We start from the raw sequence: 27688 nt of genomic DNA, 5'->3' as shown, positions 1-27688 counted from the left end.
GGCAAAAATGATGTTGAATGACAGGTGAGGTGTGAGTGGCGGCAACTTGAAATTAGCAGAGATTAAGGCCTGGTGGGTAACGGGAAGAGAGGATATATTGAAGAGCAAGTTTCCATCTCCGGAGTTCTGATAGGTTGGTGTCAGTGGGAAGTATCCAGATAACCTGGACGGTGTAACACTGTGCCAAGATGTGCTGGCCGTGCACCAAGGCATGTTTAGCCACAGGGTGATCTTCATTACCAACAAACACTGTCTGCCTGTGTCCATTCATGCGAATGGACAGTTTGTTGCTGGTCATTCCCACATAGAATGCATCACAGTGTAGGCAGGTCAGTTGGTAAATCACGTGGGTGCTTTCACACGTGGCTCTGCCTTTGATCGTGTACACCTTCCGGTTTACAGGACTGGAGTAGGTGGTGGTAGGAGGGTGCATGGGACAGGTTTTACACCGGGGGCGGTTACAAGGATAGGAGCCAGAGGGTAGGGAAGGTGGTTTGGGGATTTCATAGGGATGAACTAACAGGTTACGAAGGTTAGGAGGACGGCAGAAAGACACTCTTGGTGGAGTGGGGAGGATTTCATGAAGGATGGATCTCATTTCAGGGCAGGATTTGAGGAAGTCGTATCCCTGCTGGAGAGCCACATTCAGAGTCTGGTCCAGTCCCGGAAAGTATCCTGTCACAAGTGGGGCACTTTTGTGGTTCTTCTGTGGGGGATTCTGGGTTTGAGGGGATGAGGAAGTGGCTCTGGTTATTTGCTTCTGTACCAGGTTGGAAGGGTAGATGCGGGATGCGAAAGCTGTTGTAAGGTTGTTGGTGTAATGGTTCAGGGATTATGGACTGGAGCAGATTCGTTTGCCACGAAGACCTAGGCTGTAGGGAAGGGGCCGTTTGATGTGGAATGGGTGGCAGCTGTCATAATGGAGGTATTGTTGCTTGTTGGTGGGTTTGATGTGGACGGACGTGTGAAGCTGGCCATTGGACAGGTGGAGGTCAACATCAAGGAAAGTGGCATGGGATTTGGAGTAGGACCAGGTGAATCTGATGGAACCAAAGGAGTTGAGGTTGGAGAGGAAAATCTGGAGTTCTTCTTCACTGTGAGTCCATATCATGAAGATGTCATCAATAAATCTGTACCAAACTTTGGGTTGGCAGGCTTGGGTAACCAAGAAGGCTTCCTCTAAGCAACCCATGAATAGGTTGGCGTACAAGAGGGCCATCCTGGTACCCATGGCTGTTCCCTTTAATTGTTGGTATGTCTGGCCTTCAAAAGTGAAGAAGTTGTGGGTCAGAATGAAGTTGGCTAAGGTAATGAGGAAAGAGGTCTTAGGTAGGGTGGCAGGTGATCGGCGTGAAAGGAAGTGCTCCATCGCAGCGAGGCCCTGGACGTGCGGGATATTTGTGTATAAGGAAGTGGCATCAATGGTTACAAGGATGGTTTCTGGGGGTAACCGATTGGATAAGGATTCCAGGCGTTCGAGAAAGTGGTTGGTGTCTTTGATGAAGGATGGGAGACTGCATGTAATGGGTCGAAGGTGTTGATCTACATAGGCAGAGATATGTTCTGTGGGGGCTTGGTAACCAGCTACAATGGGGCGGCTGGGATGATTGGGTTTGTGAATTTTAGGAAGAAGGTAGAAGGTAGGGGTGCGGGGTGTCGGTGGGGTCAGGAGGTTGATGGAGTCAGGTGAAAGATTTTGTAGGGGGCCTAAGGTTCTGAGGATTCCTTGAAGCTCCACCTGGACATCAGGAATGAACTGTCCCATGCACCCTCCTACCACCACCTACTCCAGTCCTGTAACCCGGAAGGTGTACACGATCAAAGGCAGAGCCACGTGTGAAAGCACCCACGTGATTTACCAACTGACCTGCCTACACTGTGATGCATTCTATGTGGGAATGACCAGCAACAAACTGTCCATTCGCATGAATGGACACAGGCAGACAGTGTTTGTTGGTAATGAGGATCACCCTGTGGCTAAACATGCCTTGGTGCACGGCCAGCACATCTTGGCACAGTGTTACACCGTCCGGGTTATCTGGATACTTCCCACCAACACCAACCTATCCGAACTCTGGGGATGGGAACTTGCTCTTCAATATATCCTCTCTTCCCGTTACCCACCAGGCCTTAATCTCCACTAATTTCAAGTTGCCGCCACTCACACCTCACCTGTCATTCAACATCATTTTTGTCTCTGCACTTCCACCTCGACTGACATCTCTGCCCAAACTCATTGTCTTTAAATATGTCTGCTTGTGTCTGTATATGTGTGGATGGATATGTGTGTGTGTGCGAGTGTATACCCGTCCTTTTTTCCCCCTAAGGTAAGTCTTTCCGCTCCCGGGATTGGAATGACTCCTTACCCTCTCCCTTAAAACCCACTTCCTTTCGTCTTTCCCTCTCCTTCCCTCTTTCCTGATGAGGCAACAGTTTGTTGCGAAATCTTGAATTTTGTGTGTATGTTTGTGTTTGTTTGTGTGTCTATCGACGTGCCAGCGCTTTCGTTTGGTAAGTCACATCGTCTTTGTTTTTAGATATATTTTTCCCATGTGGAATGTTTCCCTCTATTAATTCAATTTGTATTGTGGTATATTGCGAAGTTTTGAACGTTCTTGAGTGCTGCAATAAACTCCTAGTGTTATTGTCAATTGTAGGCTTAAACTTAATTGTGCTTGTTTAAAATTTTTGAGAATAGGGGTTATCCCCATTCAAAAACATTGTACAATTGTATGCAAAACAGGTTATTTTTGAGATTTTTCTGATGCTTAAAAACCTATATTTTCGTAAGTTACTAGTACCAGTGCTCTGGATACGTACTACTATCGCATTTTGAAGCATATCAGCATTTTTGGTTCACAATTCTGCCAAAGAATACATCATCCCTGAATTTCATCATATATTAGCACAATTAAACATGCCTTTTTGAGAATTTTTGTAAGTTGTTATTATCATTTGCATCATCTATTAGCAGTTTGTAGTAAATCAGCATTTGCAATTTAGTTACTGCAGCAGATATTCTAACGTATTATTGTATATCTAGCTTTCCCTTAACCAGGAGTAGACCTATATATTGGCTCCATTTACCGTAAATTAACTCTGCTTTCAAGTTTGGTAACAACTACAACTAACTTCGAAACAATTTAGGAAACTAGTAATTTTTATCACAGTTTTTTGTGTTGCCTAATGGGAACCTCATTTTGTCTGTGAACTTCAATTCTTGCAGAGAATTAGTAACTTTTTAGCTCAGCAGATTACAAGATAATCAGCAGGTTAATTTAAAGTTATTTTCTCACTGCCTTGTAAAACATTACACCAGCAAAAATTTAGTCCACTATGAATGCTGTTCTCGAGCATACGGTGAGATGGAAGACATTTGTAAGCTGCTGGAAATTGCTCTAAATACTGTCAAATGATTGGCAGGTGCTGCAAATTGGTGTGTTAGAAGAACTCCTGAGAGTTGTTTTCCTGTGATACCGGTACCAGAGGTACCTCAAATACTATCCTCTCCTGTGGATCCTGTCTCCTCCGTAGAAAGTACAGGATCTGTCATCCACTTGACAGCAAGTGGCATTTCAGTGGTAGATCTGGGCACCCTGTACAGGGTGGATAGGGAACAGGGAGGACTCGGGGTGCCGTACTGATCCCCCTAACAAACAAGACTGAGGTGCCGTCTTTCACTCAAACTGAAACTGAGCCAGTGGAACTCATTTCACTTGTTTTGGGGAAATCTGCTTTGCCTGGTGTCAGGAGAAGGTAAATACAAAAGTGTAGGTGTCTCTTAATCTTTAGCAGTTCTAATGTACAGTGAATGATGGTACCCCTAAGGGAAATGGCAGCGAGGGACAGGAAAGGACAGCAGGTGCACTCATTGTGTATGCCTGGGGGGCCTCATCCAACATTTGAAGTGGCTATTCCAGCAGACATTGAGGGAACAGGGTGCAACCAACTGTAGATTGTGGGGACACAACTGATGATACCTGCCTTATGGGCTCTGAAGTCATACTTGGGTCAGTCCAGCGGCTGACAGGAGAGGTTGAGAAGACCAGCCCTGTGCATGGAGTTTCAATGAAGCTCACAATTTGCAACATTGTCCCCAGAACTGATCGTAGCCCTTTGGTTCTGAGTTGAAGGACTGAACCAGAGACTTGGAAAGTTCTGCGACAAGCTAGGATGTGGCTTCCTGGACTTCCACCATCAATAGCTCAGGTGTGCATGTCAAAGGCTGACACTGAGGTAGCTGACTGTATGTGGGGTGCATACAAGGTTTTTTTTAGATCAGATTACTCTCCATCCAGTTCAGATAACGATAGCTGTAGGAAACCCAGAAGTATCAGTGCAAGATTGAAATAAATCCCTCCCACAGGTGAGAGTATTAAAGTACTAATGGTAAACTGCCCAAGCATTTGCAACAAAGTGCTGCATTTGAAGATCTTGTGAAAAGCAGTGAAGCTCACATAATACGAGGTACAGAAAGCTCATTGCAACCAGAAACTGATAGTAGTGAGATTTTTGTGGAAAACTTAACTGTACATCGAAAGTGTAGGCAAATGGCAAATGAAGGAGGTGTACTTGTCACAGTAAACAAGAAACTCAACTCCACTGAGATTGAAATTGAAGCTGCATGTGAGATTTGTTTGGTAAGACTCAGTATCAGGGGTTAGTTATAAAATGTTAATTGGATCCTTCCATCACCCACCTGACTCGTCTACGGATGTAACTTAAAACTCTGGAAACAACCTCAATCACTAGTACATAAGTTCCCTACTGATATTGTCATCATCAGTGAAGATTTTAATCATCCAACAATTAATTGGGAAAAATTACAGTTTTCTTAGTGGTGGGTATGATAAGATGTCCTGTGAAACACTAGTAAATTTCTTCTTTGAAAGCTACCTAGAACAGATAGTTGCATTTTATGGCAAAAAATAGACCTGATCTCTTTGAGGATGTCCACATTGAAACTGGTACCAGTGAACATGACACAGTTGTGGCACAATAATTATCATAATACAAAGGACAACTAAACCAAGCAGAAAGATATACATGTTCGATAAACTAGATAAAAAAATCAGTAGGTCTGACCCAGTGAGGAACCTCACAGGTTAGGGGCATGTAGATTAACTATGGCTCAAGAATAAAAGAATAGTTGACCATGTACTGAATACATACGTACCCGGTAGAACAGCTCATAATTCGAGGAAATCTCCATGGTATACAGTCACTGTAAAGAAACTTTCAAAGAAATAAATACAGATCCATAACAGGGGTGAAACAAAGTGTAGGTCTATAGACAGAGAGACGCTGAATGAAACACTTTGGGTTGTCAAGAGAGCGATGTGTGAAGCCTTCAATGACTACCAATTGCACAATATTGTCAAATGATATGCCATAAAACCCAAAGAAACTATTGTCATACGTGAAGGCTATCAGTGGCACCCCAAAGTTAGTGTCCAGTCCCTAGCGAACAAGACAGGAATTGAAATTGAGGGTAGAAAACCAAAAGCTGAAATGCATAACTTCGTTCTAAAATGTTCCTTTTCAAAGCAAAACCCAGAAGAATTGCCCCAATTTAATCTTAGCACCACTGAAAAAATGAATGAAATTAGTAAACAGCTGAAATCATTAAAACTGAACAAACCACTATGGCCTGATGGGATCCCCGTCAGACTCTATACTGACTTTGTGGCTGAGTTAGCCCTTGTTCTAGCTATAATCTATCATAGATACCTTGAACAAGAAACCTCGCCCAGTTCTTGGAAAAAAAAAGCGCAGGTCACAACTGTCTAAAGAAGGGTAGTGGAATTGATCCATAAAAGTACCATCCAACATCCGTGACATCGATTTGTTGTTGAATCTTAGAACATATTTTGAGCTCAAACATAATGAGGTATCTTGAACAGAATGACATCGATCATGTGAAACCCAGCTTACACTTTTCTCACATGACATACTGCAAGCTTTGGCTCAAGACAATCAGACAGATGTAATATTTGTTAAGTTCTGAAAAGCATTTGATTCAGTACCAACCCAACGCTTATTGTCAGAAGTATGATCATATGTGTATGAAGTGAAATTTGTGGCTGGACAGAGAACTTTTTGGTAGGGAGCGTGCATCATGTTACCTTGGATCGAGAGTTACCATCAGGTGTAGAAATAACTTCTGGTGTACCCCAGGGAAGTGAGTTGAGACCATTTTTGTTAGTGTTGTATATTAATGACCATGCAGACATTATTTATAGTAACCTCAGATTTTTTGCAGATGATGTAGCTATGTATAATAAAGTACTATTTGAAAGAAGCTGCATAAATTATCAGTCAGATCTTGATAATATTTCAAAGTGGTTCAAAGATTGTCGCCGTGCTTTAAATGTTCAGAAATGTAAAATTATGCACTTTACGAAACAAAAAAACGTAGTATTCAATTGCTATAATATCAGTGACTCACTGTTGGAATCGTCCAACTCATACAAATATCTAGGTGTAACACAACACAGGAATATGAAATAGAATGATCAAAAAATGGTTCAAATGGCTCTGAGTACTATGCGACTTAACTTCTGAGGTCATCAGTCGCCTAGAACTTAGAACTAATTAAACCTAACTAACCTAAGGACATCACACACATCCATGCCTGAGGCAGGATTCGAGCCTGCGACCTTAGCGGTCCCTCAGCTCCTAGAACCGCGTGGCCACTCCGGCCGGCCTAGAATGATGACATAGGTTCTTTCAGTTGTGGATAAAGTAGGTTTATTTGTAAAATACTGGGGAAGTGCAATCAGACTATAAAAGAGATTGCTACAAATCACCAATGCAACCAGTTCTAGAATATTGCTCAAGAGTGGGGGACCTGTAACAGACATTACTAACATGAGTTATGGAACGTATACAGTGAAGGGCAACACGAATGTCATAGGTGTTTGTCTGTGGGAGAGTGTCGCAGAGATACTAAAATAACTGAGCTGGAAGACTATTGAATATAGGCGTAAACTATCTCGAGAACGTCTATTAACAAATTTTCAGGGACTACCTTCAAGTGATAACTCTATGACTATACTACAATCCCATAGGTATCGCTCCCATATGGATCGTGAGGATAAGATTAGAATAACTACTGCACGCTCAGAGGCACTCAATCAATCATTCTTCCCTTGCTCCCTGCGTGAATGGAACGGGAAGAAACCCTAATATCTGGTTCCCTCTGCCATGGACCTCACGGTGGCTTGCAGAGTACAGATGTAGCTGTAGATGTAAATGTAGAGTGAGTTTCCCATACTGGTCATCCCCAGTTGCCGATACTGTTGTTATTACAGTCAAATTAAAGAGTTTGCTCAATATCTGGCTTTTAAATCCGCCATAACTGCACACAACAGTACAAGCAGAACTGAGTGAAGCTATATCGGTAGTTTCATCTGTCAAAATGGAAAATTTTAGTTCTTGGATCGTGGAATAGCATTTCTTATAACAGCTATGCTTTTGTTCTCTTGCGTAACGTTTTGTGCTGTCTTAGACTCAGGAAACGCGCTATTTAAGATACATATCAAATGTTCACTTGGATTAATAGGAATATCATTAGCTGCTATGAGGAACGCGGCAATTTGGCATACCTTTAGACAAAAAACATTGCCCAAGTTAATTAATATACTTTTTTGACTGCATGTGTTTCTTTAATACAGTTAGAGTAGCTACTACATAATCATTACAGTGTAAGCCATTTTGTCCTATAGCAATTACTAGGATCATTTGCTATACCTGAACGAAAAGCTGAATCCTCCTCCCATGTTGTCAGATACTGTTGACATTTGTTCCGAGTTTTTGCACTTTTTGGCAATTCACCTCTTTGTAACTTATTTTTCTTTGGCGTAGAAACATAGCTTATCTCTTTATCACTACTACTTGACATTACACCTGCATAGTAAATTTACAAACTAACACAAAATGTTAATGCTGTGTGTTGATTGTCAAGACGTTTTGCGCACCGAACTAGAGCACGAACAAGTGAGAATGGTTATTAAACAGCTCACAGCACAGCTGTCAGTATAACTTATTTATTTTATTTATTTAGTTATTTATTATCATCCCAATGATCACAAGTGTGATATAGGATTTGTCAGGGTACATTTTAACAACTATATAATATCTTTACAAAATTTGTATCTGTGCTGAATTCATACTAATCTATCTTATGTTTAATACAATATACAACTAATAAGGGTTTTTATAACATAATTTATTATGCACTGATGTAATTTCATTTGTCACATTAACTTAAACATATATTTTATACAGTTGCGCAGAGATATTCACTTATGCTGTAATAGCATTTGTCAAGCATGTGACCGAGCGAGGTGGCGCAGTGGTTAGCACACTGGACTCGCATTCGGGATGACGACGGTTCAATCCCGCGTCCGGCCATCCTGATTTAGGTTTTCCGTGATTTCCCTAAATCGCTTCAGGCAAATGCCGGGATGGCTCCTTTGAAAGGGCACGGCCGATTTCCTTCCTCATCCTTCCCTTACCCGAGCTTGCGCTCCGTCTCTAATGACCTCGTTGTCAACGGGACGTTAAACACTAATCTCCTCCTCCTCCTCCTCCTCAAGCATGTGGTTCTTTAGAGCAGTTTTAAATTTATCCTCATTTTCCAGTTCTTTGATATGTTTTGGTAGTGCATTAAAAAGTTTGATACCTTGATTACACACGTTTCTGGCTTCGGGTCCTTGTTACAGCTTGCATGTGGAGATCTGAGCAACGAGAAATCATTTACTACAGGAACCATGTAGCCGAAATTAATAGTTAGTTAAAGGTTTGAAGCATTAAGGCGAACTGTAAGGGGCAAACGCCGCTGAAATAAGCCTTACTACATTATGAGGTCCCTGCGGGGGGCATGTATCGGAAGACATCCCTACACTAAGCTAAACAATCTTAACGCGAGCATGTGTCGTTGTTGTGTACGAACTTCGTAATCGCTTAATAGTAACCTAATAATGTATGTAGAGTTTGTTTCACAACGGTTCCTTGCTCGGAAAGTAAAAAGAGTCCCAAAATTATCGTATTTACGCGTATAATCCTTCAGTTAGGATCAGATACCCTACAGGACTTGAAACTATGATAAGAGTATGATCAGAAGCGCCTGGTGTTATCTTTGTTATACACGTAACAGCCCTGACCGTCTCTTACTCCCGCAATCATTGTTGCCAACATTCGATCGATATTGAATAGACGTTTAGTTATAAACGAGGTTCCAAGATAAACTGAGAAATCTGTTTAAGTTGGCAGGGAAAATATTGATGAGTAATTCAGTGTGTATTAAACCGCGTTTACAATGACTTTAAAAATATTTTTATATTAGCAAAATTATTTGCAACTTGTCCCTCAACATACTGGCAACACTGTTCTTTGTGCGCGTCCGTGTCTACATAAGCGGCAAACATTTTATTTCCTTAATTATTTATTTATTTCTTGATCCATTTCATCTGCAAAATACTAACGCAAATTCTTTACAGACGAATGGAAAAACTGGTAGAAGCGGACCTCGGGGAAGATCAGTTTGGATTCCGTAGAAATGTTGGAACACGTGAGGCAATACTAACCTTACGACTTATCTTAGAAGAAAGATTAAGAAAAGGCAAACCTACGTTTCTAGCATTTGTAGACTTAGAGAAAGATTTTGAAAATGTTAACTGGAATACTCTCTTTCAAATTCTGAAGGTGGCAAGGGTAAAATACAGGGAGCGAAAGGGTATTTACAATTTGTACAGAAACCAGATGGCAGTTATAAGAGTCGAGGGTCATGAAAGGGAAGCAGTGGTTGGGAAAGGCGTGAGACAGGGTTGTAGCCTCTCCCCGATGTTATTCAATCTGTATATTGAGCAAGCAGTAAAGGAAACAAAAGAAAAATTCGGAGTAGGTATTAAAATTCATGGAGAAGAAGTAAAAACTTTGAGGTTCGCCGATGACATTGTAATTCTGTCAGAGACAGCAAAGGACTTGGAAGAGCAGTTGAACGGAATGAACAGTGTCTTGAAAGGAGGATATAAGATGAGCATCAACAAAAGCAAAACGAGGATAATGGAATGTAGTCGAATTAAATCGGGTGATGCTGAGAGAATTAGATTAGAAAATGAGACACTTAAAGTAGTAAAGGAATTTTGCTATTTAGGGAGTAAAATAACTGATGATGGTCGAAGTAGAGAGGATATAAAATGTAGACTGGCAATGGCAAGGAAATCGTTTCTGAAGAAGAGAAATTTGTTAACATCGAGTATAGATTTAAGTGTCAGGAAGTCGTTTCTGAAAGTATTTGTATGGGGTGTAGCCATGTATGGAAGTGAAACATGGACGATAACTAGTTTGGACAAGAAGAGAATAGAAGCTTTCGAAATGTGGTGCTACAGAAGAATGCTGAAGATAAGGTGGGTAGATCACATAACTAATGAGGAGGTATTGAATAGGATTGGGGAGAAGAGAAGTTTGTGGCACAACTTGAATAGAAGAAGTGATCGGTTGGTAGGACACGTTTTGAGGCATCAAGGGATCACAAATTTAGCATTGGAGGGCAGCGTGGAGGGTAAAAATCGTAGAGGGGGACTAAGAGATGAATACACTAAGCAGATTCAGAAGGATGTAGGTTGCAGAAGGTACTGGGAGATGAAGAAGCTTGCACAGGATAGAGTAGCATGGAGAGCTGCATCAAACCAGTCTCAGGACTGAAGACGACAACAACAACAACCTTTGTAAATTAAATTATCAGTTAATGAATACTTAAATAAATGTTGTTACGGTATATACAGAGAGATAATATACAAATGTTCTTCTGTATGAGACTACATTGCGTTAATATAGAAACATCTATTTTTGTAGCTATTCATTTACCGCGTAAAAGCAGTGATGAATTAAGTACGACTTCAATTTATATTTGCAGTGACCGATGTCCCTTATGTGTTTAATGGTATCTGGTAATATTGTATAGTTTGATAGCAGGATGGATAAGACTCTTGTGAAATAACATAGTGTTGCCACTTTGAACATGTACATCCAATTTTTGTCTTGTACCTTAACCGTGTATGGCGTGATTTTGGGTGGCGAGTGCTGTGGAAGCTACACATGTATTCGAAACGTCTGTAGCGCTGAACTGGCAGGAAACATTTCTCATTGTGCATTTGCATCAAGAGATAGCAGTGTGCTATGATAGTTGAATCGGAAGAGCTAATGATATATTTGGTGCTGCAATAGTAATACTGTACTCGAGGAAATAAGCGGACGAAGAAGCCATAGTCATCGTTAGAGAAGACTGCCGGTAATGACGTGTTGTGTGAACTGAATTTGAAAAACTGTTCTTATGTACTTCAGTAGGGTGTTGCCATCCGATTTGAAGTTCTAATGAATATTACAGGGAAGATTTTATTGTTGTGTGCTACTATGACGGAATGGAAGGCCAAACATCGAGCAAACTCTTCTGTTGACTGAAATAATGGGAGTGTCTGTAACTGGGACAACAGGTGCTAATTCTCTCTACATTTACATCTATACTTCGCAAACCACCGTGAGGTGCATGGCAGATTAAACGTCCATTTGGACAAGTTGTTAGGGTTTCTTCCGGTTACATCCACGTATGGAGCGCGAAATGCCTGTGTAACAACCCGCAGCCGCATACCATATGTGTGTGTGTGTGTGTGTGTGTGTGTGTGTGTGTGTGTGTGTGCGTGTGGGCGCGCGCGCGCGCGTGCGTGTGTTTTAGTACGCGAGTGTCAAATTTGCGCGCGTGCTTCAGTAGTTCCGTGCGCACCACCAGAGGCGCTGGGTTTATTCGCACGAAGCGCAGATAATTTATTTCTTGTTTTTTTTTTATCTTTTGAATGTTAATTATTCTTCTTTTTTATCTCTATTTCTCGAGAGTGTGCTGCTTTCATATGTGTTTAGTAACGCTAGCAACGAGGAGCTCATTGACGTCGATTAGACTATTGCACGTTACTAGAATCGTGAGCTCTGTATTTTAGCGCCGTACACCGAAATAAAGTTTCTTCGTTTAGTTTAACGAAAAAAGAAGCAAAAAATCACCACTTTGGCGCTAAGTGTAACTGTTTTACTAATGGCATGGCAGAGTCGCAGGACCTAATTCGTTGACACTGCACTAAACGTCTGTGCATGCAGTAACTATTCTAATCTTATCCTCACGACCACTGTGTGAGCGATACGTATTGGATTGTAGTATATTCCTAGAGTCATCATTTAAAACCCGTTCTTGAAACTTTGTTAATAGACTGTCTCGAGACAGTTCACGTCTATCTTCTCGAGTCTCCCAGTTCAGTTGCTGCTGTATGTCTGTGACACTCTTCCACGGATCAAACAAACCTGTGACCATTCTTGCCGCCATTCTCGGTATACGTTCAATTTCCCCTGTTAGTCCTGTCTGTACACTTGAGCACTCTGGAACTGGTCGCACGAGTGATTTGTAAGCAATCCAAGAGAGGCACATATTTCTGGAAATCAGTCCCTGTTGAAGCAGTGACATGCAGTTACTGTTACATTTATTGGCAGCAGTGGATTCCAATCAAAGCTGTACATCTTTGTTCCTCATTTCAAAGCCAGTTATATATCAAAAAGTTCCTGCAGTTTGCAACGTTTTGTTTGAAAGAGTATGTAAACGCAATTCAGTTACGTTACGAGGACCCCATATGATCGTGCTTTTGACAAGAAGAGTAGGTGCGGTACCAGGAACGATTCTAGAAGTCGGTCAAGGGAGGGGCTAATGGTGGTGGTGGTTACGAGGAGGGGGGGGGGAGGGGTTGGGGAATGGAATATCGCTTAATAAAAGGAGAGTTTGGGTTCTCTACCGACAAACTGGTAAAATTTAGTGTTGCTTAAAGTAGTTTTTGGTAACTGTTTTGGAGGTCAGGGTAAAAAACGTGTTTTAATAAATAATAAGACGCCTATTTTAACTTAAATGATATTTGTTGATTTAGTGTTTGGAATACATTGTAACCTATATTGCTACATATTTATTAAACAAATGATTGACTCTGTTGGAGTAATATATTCGCTGATTTCTGAACTTTATCCATGGGTAGGAGGGCTATAGCCTCCATAGCCCCCCCTCACCCCCCCCCCCCCTTGCCACTGCCCCTTTGCAGTACTGAGCCAAATGCTTTTCGGAAACCAAGAAATACTGCATCAACCTGGTTGCCTTGATCCTAAGATTTCAGTATGTCATGTAAGAAAAGTGCGAGTTGTTTCACATAACCGATGTTTTCGAAACCCATGCTGGTTGGCATTGAGGACGTCATTCTGTTTGAGATACCGCATTATGTTTGAGCTCAGAATATGTTCTAAGATTCTACAACAAATCGATGTCAAGGATATACGGTAGTTTTGTGGATCGCTTCTACTACCCTTCTTGTAGATGGGTGTGATCCGTGCCTTTTTCCAAGAACTGGGCACAGTTTCTTGATCGGGTGATCTATGACAGATAATAGTTAGAAGTCAGCCGCAAATTCATCATAGAGTCTGACGGGGTTTCCATTGGCGCCTGGAGCTTTGTTCAGTTTTAACTATTTTAGCTGTTTGTCAACACCACTAAGACTAATACTTATTTCATTCATCTTTTCAGTGGTATGAGGATTAAATTGGGGCAATTATTCTGGGTTTTGCTCTGTAAAGGAACATTTGAAATCGGAATTAAGCTTTTCAGCCTTTGCTTTGTTACCATCAATTTCAGTTCCTGTCTCACTCGCTAGGGACTGGACACTAACTTTGGTGCCACTAACAGACTTTACATATGACCAGAATTTCTTTGGATTTTGTGAAATGTCGTGTGACAATATTCTGCTATGGTACCGTTGAAGGCATCACACATTCGTAGCAAACGAAGCTGTACTAACAGGTCCCAATCTAACCACAGGTCCCAACCTAACCACGACCTCGTAATTCGTAATATATTTATAAAAAATACTCAAATATCCGTGACAATCACGATTATTAATTTAAGCTATGCTGTTAGGTTCCAATACCGCTTCCATCGCCGAACTGTAGCCGGCACGGTAGCTCAGCTTGTTTGCTCAGGGTACTGGCCACTCTCTTTATCAAAAGCTGAGTGAGGTTATCATCGAGAGAAATTGGAAATGTGTCATGCGACAATCTCAAAGAACCACTGAAGACATAACGACGAAGAGACGAATCGAAATTAAGAATATGAAAAAGTTAAAAAAAATTAAAAAAATGGGTCAGCGCGTCTGACTGCTTTGCGGAGGATCTGGGTTCAGTTCCCAGTACCATGCTTCCGTGGAATTTTTAGCCGGTAGGAGGACTACAACGAGTTGTACCCATCTCCTGATACCAACTGAGGAACTACTTGAGTGAGAAGTAACGGCTCCCATGTCTAAAAAAGTAGTCTACAACAGCCGTGAGAGCCGTGTAATGACCCTATGTTCCTCCATACCGCATCCGGGGTCAACGAACCTCTCTCGCGGGCCTCGTACGACATCTGAATGACGTGACATGGCCAGTGGCGGATACAGAAAAACTTCAAGAAGGGGGCGCTAAAGATATCTTGAGCTAGCTTTACTTTTACCATAATAAGAAATAATCAAGTCATATGTAAAGTTTAATTGTCGAATAAACATTTTATTCGCACTAAAAAATCCAACGCTAGTACACTTAGCACTAAAACACACGCGGTCACATTCCGCTTATTTCTAATATCACTAAGCACAACACTGACTGAACAAATACCTACTGTGAAAGCGACTAGCCAATATGTACCTTACGACGCAATGCATAATATAAGGGCGAGTTTCCAATGATGACGTGATCCGGCAATTTACGTGTGTGGTACTCTTATTGTCGATTCCGTTCCTTTCTAGTGCATTCGATGTTTTTAATGCATTCCTATGTAACAGTGCGTTTTTTAGGAATCATCTCGAAAGTCACTATTACCGGGGATAGGCACATCAATAGTTTCCCATACCTAACTCGTAATACGAGTTGGGTATGGGAAACTATTGTTTCATTATTTGTAAAAAATATTGTTAACGACTCTCTATGAATTACTATTATTAACAGTTCACAATCAACTGATCATTCTCACTCTTGACTAATCTTTACGCTTGCACTTGCTACAACTTCTACTTATTCATTCTTGTCTCAATGTTTCTGCTTCTAAATGTAAACTAGCTTCCTATTCGGCGAATAGTCCGTATTTATAACGCTACGTATCGAAAGTTCTCTTTACAAGAAAACAGTAGCATTTCCGAGACGTATCTCGAACAAATGTCAGACGGAATAACGTACGGAGGTCACTATAATGGCCGCGACTTTTATCGTAGGTGTGTGTTAGCTGTGTATGTGCCAGACTGAAACGTATAAAATACGTTGTCGCGAACATGCGTGCTACGTAAAAAAAGTTCAATTACTCGCTTTAGTCGAAACTTCTGGCGAAAGAAACGAACTACTAGCGTGCTGGTGACTGGCGGCAGCGGCGCAGGTGGCAATGTGTGTATCCCCGCAGGAGAGGCGGGGGGGGAGGGGGTAGGACTCGTACCAGATAGGAGAAACAGGGAATACTGGAACGTATACAGAGAAGGGCAGCACGAACGGTCACAGGTTTGTTTAATCCTTGGGAGAGTGTCACGGAGATACTGAAGGAACTGAACTGGAAGACTTGTAGACACACAAACTATCCCGAGAAGCGTGCAAGGGATAAGTCCCTGCAATCGCGCTATTCATATGTTTCATTGATGGCTCAGATGGACAGCCAGCACAGTAGCTCAGCGTGTTCGGTCAGAGGGCAGCTCGCCCTCTGTAATAAAATAAACTGAGTCAAGAAATCAACGATCAACTTGAACGGATGTCTTGTGACGTCCGCCCAGACCAACCGCAACGAAGTATGTAAGCAGGAGATCCCGAGTTCGAGTCCCGGTCTGGGCACACATTTTCAACTGTCCCCATTGAGGTATGTCAACAACACCTGTCGGCAGCTGAGGATTTCAATTAATTATCATTTATCCTGAGAAAGTCAATCAAGAGAGTGTCAAGAACCAGTTTTAAATCATTACTCTGGGGACATAATACAACCCCACACACATAGGAATCGTGTGGATAAGATTAGAATAACTACTGCACACACACACACACACACACACACACACACACACACACACACAGGCATTCAAAGATCATTCTTCCCGCGTTCCATACGTGGATGGAACAGGAAGAAACTCTAAAGGGATGTACTGTCTGCCATGCACCTCACGGTAGATTGTAGAGTACAGATGTAGATGTAGCATAAACCGAGCATCAATTAAATTATTAATCTTGGTTGTCACAAATATTTGACTGCTTTATCTCTCCTCTCGCAGCAATTTAAGTTGTGCTATTATGCATACTGCAAAGTTGCGTATTTCGTTGTGGTACAAGTAACCAGTAAGACTCCATAAAAGCGGCTCCCAGTTCTCGTTAGTACGCGAGTGCCCGGCTGCGAGTTACCAGGTGTAGAACCGCATTTTGCCTGCTGACGTGTGCGCCGCAGCCTGTCGTAGGTTTCGGCAGAGGACATCGTGGTATATCCAAAACCTAATGTCGAAGTTCCGCTAAGTCCCAACCAACCACAAACTTTGTCGCATGTCCTGTGTTGACGAGATCACGTGCCCTGATAACAGGTTCTGTAGCAGTCAGTGTCGCCCGGGCGTTCGTGCGCGCGTTGTTATGAACTGTAAACTTGCTCCAACCCATATTTAGCAAATTAGTTTCGGAAGCGCTGTGTGGTTGATATGTGAGAATGGTTTTAGAAAACATCGTAGCAGATCTTTTGAATCGTTTTGTCGGAGACTATGTCGAATATTTGGACCAATCTCAGTTGCAGATTGGAATATTTGGAGGTGAGTATAGCGATATTGGGTGCGTCGTAGATCTGTTGCGTACCGCTATTGTAAACAATTTCCATAAGGCACGGTATGTATTTTCTTTTTATGTATTGTAATCCCTTACATGTTGTTCAATATTTTATTACGAGACGTCGTCCTGCAAGATTTAATTTTAAAACCAAGTGCACTCAATGAGTTAAATTTGTCGGTGAAAACTGTATGGGCATTTAGGTAAGTAACCTCTTTCAAGTTTTTAAGTAATATTAGTTCTGGCCGTGGTTCATATTTTATAGAAGCAGCCTTCAGTGTCTCCTACTACTAGCTTTCGTAGAGTTAACTTAAGTCGTTTCACATTCCTTCAGGTGGACTTTGTGGAAACAAGATATTTGTGAATGCTTAACTGAATGAATGACCAGTAAAGTTAGTAGTTATGGATGACCCCTCAACTCTACTATATTTGCATGCCGCCAAGTCCAGTAACAGAACTCAAGAAATCCAATATTTGAGAAAATCGTCTTACACATTATAAAACTTATATTGAAATTATATAAGTTTTCTTTAAGTTTACTTTAAACTTTGTTGGCAGTAAATTCCATTATTTTTCGTGTATGTTGGGCACTCCACACGTATTTTTCGGTGGCAAACTAAAAAATGGCGTTTCTCGACCTTTCACTTTCTTGTGGGTGTGCTATATACACTGTACAGAGGGGAAAGTGCCGAAAACCAGACCCGCAATTTCTTTTTTATTTAAAAAATAAAGTAGTAAAAATCAACTTTTAAAGGCACAGGATACTTACTTTATATCACCATTTATATTTTACGCTTAAAAAAATAAACAAAATTATTTAAAAAAAACGTGAGAGTTCTGAAAATAACTGCCAAAATTGGAGCCTTCAAAAAATAATCATAGTAGTTCCAAATAAAACGTGAAATTGCTATCAAATAAGAGAGTACACAATCTAGTTTCAGATTAAGTGTAGTATAGCACCAATCAGAAGATTATAGAATTTCTGTCTCCTTTGCTGAAAACAAGAGCCCTGTAGTAGACATTCCTACAGGCTTTCTTTCTGAATGTGTGTCGACAGAAGCGTCCGATCCCGCGCGTCCGCTTTGACCCGTGTCGTAAGGGTGTTGGGGTGTGTGACGTCTTGACGGCGCGGAGATTGGTTTGTGCGTGTAGCGTGTTTCTAGATGTGGTCGTGTTGTTGTTTGTTGTGCCGTCTGGTGGTATGTTCAGGTTAACGATTTTGTGTGAAGGTTGATTTAGTGTTGTTCGCTGTACGTTGTGTGGCAATTTTAGTAAAATTAATCGGTTGTTGTTTTTTTTTTTTTCAGGAATGGATGACAGATAAAATTAACAGTGCGCGCCTGAGGGATATGATGGGGAACCCTCCTTTGGAACTGATCAAGGTTTTGCAGCTTTTCGGTTTAATTGCCGAGGTTGTGAAATGCTCTGTTTGTGGCGAAGAAATGAATTTGCCTAATGTTCCGGCGCCTCGGACCAGGAACGGTTACATGTGGCGCTGTCGAAAGGACATTTGGCGCCCCACACGGCGCGGTTCCTGGTTCGAGAAGTCTAGGTTGGACATGCGCCAGATTGTACTGGTGACTTATTATTTCTGTTATAGATCCCCACAAAGTTTTTGCGGGCATGAGACTGGTGTGAGTGAGAGGAGTGTGCTTGATTGGTTTTCTTTTTGCTGTTCATTAAGTACAGGGGTAATTACAGGTGTGTGTCAGTGCCTGTGTGTGATTGCAGAGGCCAATCTAGTTTGTAGCGCCGGAACTTTTTTGAGGTAAGTTTTTATTTTTTTTGTTTTGGGTGTGTTGGGGTCGAGGGAGGTGTTTTATTGCAATGTGTGGATGTGAATGTTGGTATTGGTATTGGTATCGGGAGATGTTCTTGAGCTACATAGGTCAAGGGAAGTGTTTGATCCTAATTTATGGGTTCGGGAGCTGCTGCTGAGCTATATAGGTTAAGGGAAGTGTCCGATTCCAGATGATATTGTGTTTAGTGGTATTTGGGGGTTTTCTGATGTCGGTTTTTTCGTCGTTTCGCGTTTTTTTATGGGGGCGGGTGTCTAAATTTGTTTATATTTAGTTTGTCCCCACCCAAAAACCCCCATTTCCACTCTTGTCCCGTTAGTGTCATCAGGCTTTTTGTGGAACGTGTTTGTGTTTTGTGTTTGTTTCCATGTATTTGAGTCTTCATAATGTGTACCTAACGACTTTATATGCGCCATTTTGGAATCGTGGTTTATGGTAGTTTCCGTCATATTTGTGACGTCATGGGTCAAAGCAGACGGCCGGGATCGGACGCTTCCGTATTTCCGAAACTTCCATAGCAAGGCAATACTAAATCAGCTCATCAAATTTTTACCCAAAATTGTAAGTCTACATGTTTTTGCTGCTTCCTCGGTTGTAATGTTTTTCATATTGGACAACTGTGTACCGAACATTTTCCACCCCATCTTTTTGTGTACTATAGCTTATCATTTTAGAAGGGACACTTTCTTTGATCTTCCTTCCCCACTATTATCTTAGAATTCCGAGAGAATAACTCTGTGTGTACTAATATAGGGAGACTTTAAACGTAAAAAATAACAGATCTGCTTCAGGCAACTGAAAGGAGTCCAGTTTTCACAACAACATATGTTTTGTTAACCAAATAAATTAACCAAACATCTAAAGGGATTGATCATAAACATTAAACTTGAATCTTACTATGTAAGAACACAAAAATAAGTTGAAGGGTTTATCTGCCAATATCTTCACAAAATAATGAAACATGTAATGCAATGCAAAATCTTTTCACATAGTAATTACATACATTAATTGCCAGCAGGAATTAATTTATATAAATGAGGCAAGAACAACATTTGAACTGGACTGGCATTCGAAGTCCCCGGCATTCGAACTCGTGGTCTCCAGCATACTAGGCAGATGCGCTGACCACTACGTCGGCCTCGAGAAGCAATGATCTAGGACAGTGCATCAGTGTGTTGTATAAATTGAGAATTTGTGCCTAACAATAAGTGATCCAGGTTAGTCCATGTGGGTGTGATGGCCATGTGTCCAGGTGACATAGTGGTCAGCATATCTGCCTAGTAAGCTGGAGGCCTTGGTTCGAATCTGTCTGGCACAAGTTTTCAACTTGCTCCATTGATATAAATCAATGTCCATTGACAACTAACGTCTTTAATTCCTTTGTGTCTTGATTCATAGTGGCTGCAGGATCAAAATGTCTTTTGGACATCTGCAAAATCTTTGTTGACAAAACATGTAATGGTGAAAGTGGGCAACGTGTGCACTTCTTTAAAAGGTGGTAGAAGCACAAGTTACTATCAGCATTGATTCCTCCAGAGTGCAGGAGAATATTTATCTAGGAGACCAAGGGTTCCACTTAAGCAGATGGGTGGGGGAGAGGAAGCATTTTTGATGCCTTTACGCTCTTTAGAATCAGAGAGCATAAACATATGGTGTGAACATAAACATTAGCCTACACGCCAGGTTGGCTTTTACCAGAATCTTAGAAATTCATGTTCATTGACCTCATCAACTAGCAACAAAATTATCACCATTGAACCTAACCTACACCTCACATTACACTGCATATTGGTCTGTCATCAGAAGCAAGATTTCAGGGGCAGTCCAGTATCACGCTCTGTCCAAATGTCTTTGTCAAAATGTTAAATCAGTTGTCTGTGGCATCCTCAATCCTTATGATAGTAGAGTTTCTAATATGACACATTGTCATACATCTACATTTATTTATTAATTTATTTGAATTGTCATCCATCCCAGTCATGTAACGGCATAAAACAGACTGTAAAATGTTGTGTTTGTTTGTTTGTGCGTGCTGGTTGTTGTCCAGTCTGATACTATTCAGCTGTATCCTTTGCAAGTCTTAATCTCTGCATTACTACTACTGCTGTATCCATTTGAGTCTGCTTAGTGTTACTAAGAACTGGTCTCCTTGTACAACTGTTTAACCTCTACCCTTCCTTTCAGTACCAAACTTAATATTCCTTGACATATTCTCATTTTAGCATATGTTTATACTGATTTTGAGCTGAATTCCTCTCTGAGCAAATACATGCATTACATTCCCACTGCTAATCTTTTCTTGATGTTCATTTCTGTGCTGTTGTTGCTGGCAAACAGAGATCCCAAATCAGGACTCACCTGACCAGGCCACAGTTTTCCTGTTGCCTGGGTTTTAACTGATAGGCTCACAAGCCCAACAGAGACTTTGCAGGCACTGTGTTGCTGTTAGCAAAGGCATTCACATCAGTTGTCTGCTACCATAGCTAATAAATACCAAATTCTGCTGCAATATTGTAATGGATATATTCATCATACATCCAAGATTGATTTCTGGGGTTATTTCATCCAGTTTGCTTGTCTGTTTGCACTGAGAACTCTATACAAATACTGCTGGTCTGTCATTAAGTGAAGGGCATCTGTCACTGCATTTTCTTTAGTGAGATGTAATGCCCGAAATTTGATATTCTCTGAAAACTCTTGACACTATGTGTCTCAGAATGTTCAATTCCCATACTATTTCCTAAATGGAGTGTCCATGCATCAAGCTCCAACTACTATTCCACATTCAAACTCTGTTAATTCCCATTGTATAAACCTTTTCTCATGAGTACAACTGATGGCCCTGCTAATGTACTACCTTGTGTACATGATACTACCACCATCTGTATATTTGTGTATAGCTACCCCACAACTTTATCACCTCAGCATATGCAGTTGCATTTTTTATGTAAAAAATTTTAAGTTACAGCCTTAAGGAATCCATTTATAACCATAATACTCACTGAACATTAAAGATTGACATGCCTGCTACTTTACTTACAAAAACACAAGTGGCGGGCACAAACACATGGGGAATAAAGCTTTTTAACATGTTACCTGTGCAGGCGCATGCTGCATCTCCTTTAAAAATGATATCCAAAAATAGTCAGAAGAAAAGGTTTTTACCCTCTTAAAAATTTTGAAGTAGCTTAAAATAATACATACAAGAGCAGGATAATACTGGGTGACAAGTGGTGTGCTCCAAAGTTGAGTTTTGGAGGGACCAGTAGTGGAAAATGGAAATGATCATATGGCATTGTTGGCCGGGAGGCCCCATTCGGTGAGTTTGGCTGCCATATTGCAAGTCCTTTTTAGTCGACACCACTTCGTCAAATTGTAAGTCAATGATGATGAAAATGTTGATGGACACACAATACCAAGTTCCCTGCCGGGAATCGAATCTGGGCCCCCTGTGTGGTAGGCGGTGATGCTACCACTACAATACGTAGGTGGACAGGTCCAGTAGTACCAGGATTGGATATGATGGTCCAGAAAAACTGTTTTTGAACCAGGCTGTTGGGATAATTAAGTCCAGTTAAGGGTGAGATGAGAATGTTGTATTGCCATAAAGAGTCTGCATCCACACAAATACAATTGTCTCAAATTCCAAGCCTGTATGGGAGCAAACATTTGACAGTGAAAGGATGCCAACCGTCAAAATGTAAGTAATGTAGTTTGTTAGTAGGTTTAATGTGGACAGAAGTGTGTAAATAGTCTTTAGTGAGGATTAGATCAACATCAAGAAAATTGAAATAGGACTCAGGGTAGGACTATGTGAAATTTAATTGGGAGAAGGTATTTAGAGAGTCCAAAAATTTAAACAGGTCAGCTTCACTCTGAGTTCATATGCCAATGACATCATCAATGTATCAAAAGCAAACCAGGGGCTGAAGGCTTATGGATTCCAGGAAAGCCACGCCCCCCCACCCCCCCAGAACCCATGATTTCCCATAATCAGACCCTGGAATGAGATCCATTCTCTCTGGGAATTTGCCCACCACACATAGAATACCTTATTGTTGCCCTCCCTATCTCCGCAACATTCCCGTCAGACGCTATGCTCCTTCCGCACTGTTCTCCCTACCCTACGGCTCCAATCCATGTGACTGTCAGCACCGCAAGACTTGCCCTATACACCCTCCTACAACCAGCTATTCCAGCCCTGTAACTGGCAAAACATGTAGCATCAAAGGGAGAGCCACCTATGAAGTGACATGTCATATACCATCTGTTATGTAAACACTGTTTGGCCTTTTATGTCAGCATAAATACCACCCAACCGTTAATCAGCGTGAAAGGACATAAGCAGACAGTATACCAGCAACATGCAATGTCCTGTAGCAGAGAATGCTCTACAAGACAGTCATTACCTCGGCGACTGTTTCACCACAGGTGTCATCTGATTTTTATCCCAGACTCCAGTTTCTCAGAACTCCACAGGTGAGAAATGGTGCAACAACATGTCCCTTGTTCTCGCCAACTACCTGGTCTTAATTTATGTTAACTGCTTCCATCTCAACATTTCTTCACAGTACCTACTCCTTCTTTCACTCCATTTTAGTTTTGTACAATTTTGTACTATTGAGATCACCCTTCTGTAGTCCCATAAATTATTTGAACAACTTATTACTTTCTTCTTGAAGTCGGAGGCTATTCTGGGTATCTCATGTATTGTATATCAGGTGAATGGTTTTGTTATGTTTTTAAACCCAATACTTTGCATGTCTCATGTATCGTGGTTGCCAGGTGTACTCATTTTGTTATGGCCTGTTCCCCAAGCATCTCAATGATGCTGTTCATATTTGGTTTTGAGATGCCCACACCTGTTATAAGTAATCCCACAATTTCTTAGCTACTGATAGGCAATATACTTTTTCCACATGGTCACAATGAGCCATGTTAGGTCTAAATTTTGTGACAAGGAAGCAAAAGTTTTTATAATTTTCAGGTGTCTGCGGGTGCGTGTGTTTGTGTTTTTTTTTAATTATGCTGCATTCCTGGTACACTTTTTAGCAAAGTGAACAATAAGAGGTTTTAAGGGTTTTGATGTAGTATTTGCCACACCAGAGACCCTCTAAGTTATTAAGAAATTTCATTGTAATCAAAATTCAGGTAGAACTATTTCCCGTAGTATAACTTCCAGCATCACCAGAGATGTACAGTATAATATACTGAGATTTCAAAGTTGTGACGAGTGTATCTATTGTTCTGTTTATGCCAGCCAGCAGCTACGGCAATCTAGTAGCATGACGATGTCTCGTTGTGTGTGTCAATGTCACATTATCTTTTGTTTCTCCTAACCCGTTGGACAGTTGGAATTGTACATGACCACAATGGGCCAGGAATATTTATTTATTTAGTATCCATGTCATCATACAAACGATATTGGACTTGTCATACATAGAAATTAACAATATAGAATTTTTACCGTAAATTCAGACAAATTAAGAAACATGAAAGGATAGGTTTTGTTAACTCGATTCCTTCTGCATTTTTAAAACGCACAATTACATAATGCTCGTAATTATAAGTTGTGAAGTTGTAGTGCATTCTGGTGGGAGCTTGCGATAGTGTTCCAGTCTAGAGATCACGTGTTTTGGTTGTTGTGTGTGTGTTAATACAGCCTTCATTTGGAAAACGGAAAAATATAGTTGCAGTTTGAGCACTGGAACACAGCACATTAATGAAAGTATATGTCGCCAAACTGTCAAAGATACAGGCACGATAATCAAAGATTTCGTAAAAATTAACAGTTCTTCCAAACTTATTTGTGTGTTTCAGAGGAGAGAACATAATTAAAGAAGCTTGTAAATACAGGTTTCTCTTTAACCATCAAGGCCTTGCCGAAGATTACATTTCAAAGGTCATTTTCCCTGACTTGGAATGTTGAATGTCTTTAACCTCGCACGCCCAGAAATTATGGACCATTGGACATAGTGATGCCACACAACGTTCTTCTCCCCACATACAATACATGAAGTCTCATCGATTTGATCTGTATCCATGTTTTGTATTTTAAAGAGGGGTGCAGAAGGGGTGAGGGAAGGAAAAGGGGTTTAGAGGATTACCTGCAGCCAGTGGCAGGCAGGGATGAAAGGGGAATAGTGTACATGGTTGCATGAAGATTGGGTTTTTTTTCCTTTATTGTTTTCAATTCCCCATCAGGGTGGGCTGGCAGCAGCATATGCACTGATCTTCAGCCGAAAGACATAAAACAAACAATATAAGACAGTGAAAAACATACAAAGGAGAGAATACGGTGAACATAGATATAGAAAAGGGTGAATATCATGGGAGGCAATAGACAAAAAAAGGGGCGACTGTAAAATGGAGATAAAAAACTGTAAAAAAGTAGCGCACAGAGAAAGCCACACACTGCAACAATTAAAAGAACACAAGGCACAGTGTGACTGGAGCATAAAAATTATTGACGGATGGCGTAGCACATAAACACTGACAGCAAACCTCAATGCGATACACAATTAAAATCACACCTCTTGAAGCATAGGAGAAACAGCACTAAACACAACACTGACGTGGCACACTGACAATGATCAAAACATAGGATCTGCCAGGCGCAAGGAGATGAGGCAGACTGGAAGAAGGGAGGGAGGGAGATGGGTGGGGGGCACACTGGAGAGTGCCAGGGAGGGAAGGATGTGGGAAGGAAAGAGGCAGATATGGGGTGCAGGGTCTCAGGGGGGCAGGAGGAAAATCCGCTCTGGGAGGAGGAGGGGAGAGGAAAGGGGGCCCTGGGGAGAGGGGAACAAGGCCAGGTTATAACTGGAAGGAAGGGTGGATGTCATAGCGAAGTCCATCATTTGGAAGGGGGAGGCACTGGAAATTGCCCTGATGAAGGAGATGGAGGGTGTGGAGGTGTAGAGAGGGATGGATACAGCAATAGAGGTGCGGCAACGGGCGGGGGGTGGAGAGTAAGGAGGAAACCAGAAGGTGGGGGGGATCAAGCCTGCGGGGACAATGTAAAGGATGCGGAGATGTTGGAGGAAAAGGAGGAGTTGGGGGAAGGGGATCAGTTCCTACAGGAGCCGTGTGGGGGAGGAAGGCGGATACGGAAGGCAAGGTGGAGCACATGGCGTTCAAGGATTTGGAGGGCCTTGTAAAAGTGGGTGGGGGCAGAGACCAGGCAATGCTGGCATAACAGAGGATAGGACGGATGAGGGATTTGTAAGTGTGGAGGATGGTAGAAGAATGCTATCCCCATGTCCGGCCAGACAGGAGTTTCAGAAGGTGGAGGCGGGAATGTGCTTTCTGCTGGATGGTCTGGAGATGAGGGATCTAGGTGAGGTGTCGGTCGAGGGTGAGGCCAAGGTATCTCAGGGTGGGGGTGAGCTGGATGGGACGACCACAAAGGGCGAGGTAGAAATCATGGAGACGAAAGGAGCGAGTGGTGCGCCCTGTGATGATTGCCTGTGTTTTGGAGCTATTGAGACGGAGGAACCACTGGTTACACCAAGTGGTGAACTGGTTAAGGTGGGTTTGGAGGGTACGTTGGGACTGTTGAAGGGTACGATAGAGATCCAGGAAGGCGGTGTCATCAGCATACTGGAGATGGTGAACTGGTGGGGGAGGCTTGGGCATATCAGCCGTATACAAGAGATAAAGGAGGGGGGAGAGGACAGAGCCCTGGGGGACGCTAGCAGTGGTATAAAAGATAAAGTATTTGGTGTTGTGGAGGGTGACACAGGAAGGACGGTGCGAGAGGAAGGAAGCGACCAGACGGACAAAATTTATAGGCAGGGCATAGGTTTGGAGTCTAATGAGGAGACCGGGATGCCATACACGTTCATAGGCATTTTGGAGGTCAAGGGAAACAAAAATGGCAGAGCGACGGGAGTTTAGCTGGAGGGACAGAAGGTGAACGAGGTTAAGGAGTTGGTCTTCAGCAGAGGAGGGGGGTCGGAACCTGCACTGGGTAAGAGGTAATAGGTGGTGTTGAGTAAGGCGCTGATGGATACGGTGGGAGAGGATGGATTCTAAGACCTTACTGAGGACGGAGGTGAGGCAGATGGGACGATAGGAAGAGGCGGCAGAAAGCGGTTTGTTGTGTTTGAGGAATAAGAGGATGCGGGAGGTCTTCCACAGGTCGTGGTAGAAGCCAGTAGAGAGGATGACGTTATAGAGATGGGCGAGGACAGGTAGGAAGGTATAAGGGCTTTCTCAAAGGTGACGCAGTCGTGACCAGGGGTCGTGTTGCATTTGGACCGGAGGATAAGTTTAATGTCTTTTGCTGTGATGGGAGTGTTTATGTAGGAGGAGGGCAACTGCCCCAAGTACTGGAGAATACGAGCAAGTGGAGCGACCAAGGTATCGGCATGTTCCATGACAGTGGGGAAAAGAGAATAATCAAAGTGTTGATGGAAGGTTCGTTTTGTCATCCCTTTCTATATGCCAATCTTGTTCACAGAGTATGTGTGAACTCATTCTTCCCAATTGATGCCTTTGTCAGACTTCAGCTCACTATATGTTTTGTCATACGATATACATTTTGTTTCTCTCTCTGTTCCAGCTACTACTACTTTCAGGAACCCATCTTTTTTAAAAAATCTTTCAGCTTTTGTTGCCCACGCTCACAATCACAACGTAATAAGTGTACACGCGCACAGATGGCTCTGCTGCTTCGCATATCTCCAGTGGCGGAGTTCGCTCTATGCATTGCTAGCCAACGCCCAACACGCCCATAGGTGTGTTTACTCGTGCCGTATTGTATGGCAACTTGTGTTCGCAGTAATGTTCCCATCAGTGTTGTTGCAGTCAATGGCAGTATTGCGGGATGACTGGACAGTATTGAATGACTTGTTGCAAATAATGCTACGTATTGCAGGGGTGCTGCCGGTTTTGTCCACATTGTGCATGGTCGGGTCATATCTTCTGCTGTCCTTGTCTGTAATTGCTTACCAATATTGAGTACCGTGCAATAATACAGACCATCTGAGACTGTTTGGGCG

This window comes from Schistocerca piceifrons, chromosome 10, assembly GCF_021461385.2.
Source record: "Schistocerca piceifrons isolate TAMUIC-IGC-003096 chromosome 10, iqSchPice1.1, whole genome shotgun sequence".
Lineage (NCBI taxonomy): Eukaryota > Metazoa > Arthropoda > Insecta > Orthoptera > Acrididae > Schistocerca > Schistocerca piceifrons.
This window is presented reverse-complemented; position numbering follows the sequence as displayed.